The sequence below is a fragment of the Vicia villosa genome, linkage group LG2, assembly GCF_029867415.1.
Source record: "Vicia villosa cultivar HV-30 ecotype Madison, WI linkage group LG2, Vvil1.0, whole genome shotgun sequence".
Lineage (NCBI taxonomy): Eukaryota > Viridiplantae > Streptophyta > Magnoliopsida > Fabales > Fabaceae > Vicia > Vicia villosa.
Window position 1 is genome coordinate 188,693,230 of NC_081181.1, and position 2,954 is coordinate 188,696,183.

Below are 2,954 nucleotides of genomic sequence, written 5' to 3' on the forward strand. Positions count from 1 at the left end.
CGAGGTTGTCTTGTTTACGGGTTTGTAGGCCTACACGATTTGCAAGACGGCTGCCTATATGTCTGAGTGGGTGATGCGTCAGTTCGGGTTCACCTAGACTATTCCATGGGATCCTACTGTATCTGCTCCTCCGACGGTGAGACGGAGGGATATGGATGATATGTTTGATGATTTTGAGAATCATCTTGTTCCTGAAGAGGCCAAGAGTACCGTAGCACCAGACGATGGAGCTACGAGTACAATTACATGGTATGGTTCTTCTGGGTGTCCCATCCATACATGATACATGATACTCCAAGAAACCCGCCGAGGCCAGTTTATCAAGAGATCCTAATGAAAGAGCAGACTGGGGCTGATCATGCAACTGACGTGTTTCCAGGTATTGTCATATCATGGAGCTTGCGTGAGATGGTATTGACAAAGGTTTGTTTCCTGATGGATCCGATGCCAGAGGTGTTCTGAATGCCATCATGGCAGAGGCTCTATTTTACAAGAGGCAGCAGAGGGACGCCTCGAGGGTGACAGGCCGACTCACCATCCGCCATATTTAGTAGTTTTTGTTGATTTTTTTTATTTATTTGGTTGTTGTTTTTTGTTATTATATTTGGATTATATTTTTGTATTTGGTAATATTATAATTATATATATATATATATATATATATATATATATATATATATATATATATATATATATTTTCTAATTGTACAATTATTTGTATTTAGTGCGAAACAACTGTAAATATATTAAAACTAAAAATGATATATATTGTCTAAAAAAATATTCTGCAACTGGCAACATTAAAACCGAAAATATATTGCCGGTTTAAAACAATAAATATACTTTCGATTTTTAATCAATTTTAATAAAAAAAAAAAACACACCGAAAATTTTCAATTTTAAAAGGGCATTTTAAAAATTGTAAATGATTTGTTCTTTTGACATATGGTAGAATAAAAAAATCAGAATAGATGATACAACTAAGAAAAGCCCTACGGATATAGTTAATGGGCCCGACAATTAAATACAGCTAGTGAAAAAGAATATTCCACAAAATAACATTCTTTTCATAGTTAATATTTAATAGTTTTTTTTTTTTGGTTAACGTTTATACATAGAATGTGTCATATATATAAAATAGTAAGTCATTATGTCAAAAATAATATAGTAAACAATTACGTGGGACAATTCATTGGACAAGAATACAAGATCATTCAATTTTTTTAGCTTTCTTTAGTTTCTTGTCTTCCATTGTGTTGCAACTGGGACAAGTCATATTCAGGGTGGTTTTCTTCTAGGGACAAAAGTATGATGTGTGAAGGTTATTGAGAAAAAAAAATAAAAAATAGTATTATATGAAAGATTCTACTATTGTATTCAATTATATGTTCATCATTTAAAAAAATAAAAAATTGTTTATATTTGTGCAATTTTTTAATCCAAACTTAGGATTGGTATTAGAGTCACGACATCAACATTTGTTTACCAAAGATTCTTATGTATATAGTATTTGTTACGCGGATTCAAAGACGGAGGCAGATACTAAGACCAGGGTTTTAGAAAACCAAACCACTATATTAAATTTTTTATATTAAAATAATAGTATCTTTTTAATCAAAATTACTAGAATAATCATCTTTTTCCATTAATTTTAAAATACTTATATTTTAAATAAAAAATTGTAACGCATAGCACCAATCAATCTAATTAGAAACTGCATTAAATAAACAAGAGCTCTGATCAATTGAATTGGTGTCTAACCAATTGAATTAGGGATGACAACGGGTGCGGGTTTTATACTACCCAAACCCGCACCCGAAATTACCACCCGAACCCAAACTCAAAAGTTATTCGGATGACAAAATAACACCCACGCCCACATCTGTTGGGTTCGGGTTTTTTCACCCAAACCCGCAACAAAATACATAAAATATATTTTTCCTACAATTTTCTTACAAATTTCCACACAAAAAAATAATATTATATATATATATATATATATATATATATATATATATTATATTATATATAATATATTTTTTAAAATATATATATATATATATATATATATATATATATATATATATATATATATATATATATATATATATATATATATATATATATATTCGGGTGTGATTTCGGGTTTTGGGCGCGGGTTTCACACTACCCAAACCCGCACCCGAAATATCGGGTGGCACCCGAACCCAAACCCAAACCCAGTCAATTCGGGTTTTCACCCGTTGACTCGGGTTCGGGTGCGGGTGGACCCTGTGGGTTTGGGTCTGTTTGCCATCCCTAAATTGAATTGACGACTATGTACAAGTTATATGTATAAGTTATGGGAGAAGTCATCAATTCATCAGACTCCTATGGGTTATAAATTTTTAATATTTTAATTCAATTAATAGTAAAAAATTAAATAAAAACTAATAATATCTAATTTGAATCGGATTACGTACCAAAATATTTTTTACACTAACAATGACGACCCTCTTTATCATACATGTCACTTATTTCACAAGGGGGTACCAATATATTTGAATCGGATTACATACCAAAATATATTTTTTAAATTGAAGCTTCTAAAATCAATTTTACTCACCTGTAGAGAAAAGAGGTACCAACATAAACCCATAATATAGATAAATAGCATAAAAAATGAATATTTCTAATGAAATTCGGCCAAGCTGACTTATATATGAATGAAAGGTTCAAAGAAACACAAGAAAGACGATTTGAATTGGTTTCTAGATACAAAGTCTTTTCGTTAACCCAAAGATAAACATCACAAAACTAACAATGATAAAGAACTAAAGTATTTTATCTTGGGTTCACCGTTAACTAAGCTACCTCCAATCTACCCATCAAGGTGATTTTGCCTTATTACAAAGATTTAATTCACTAATCAAAATCTTTAATTACAACCATAAAGACTACCTGCCAACGTCTTC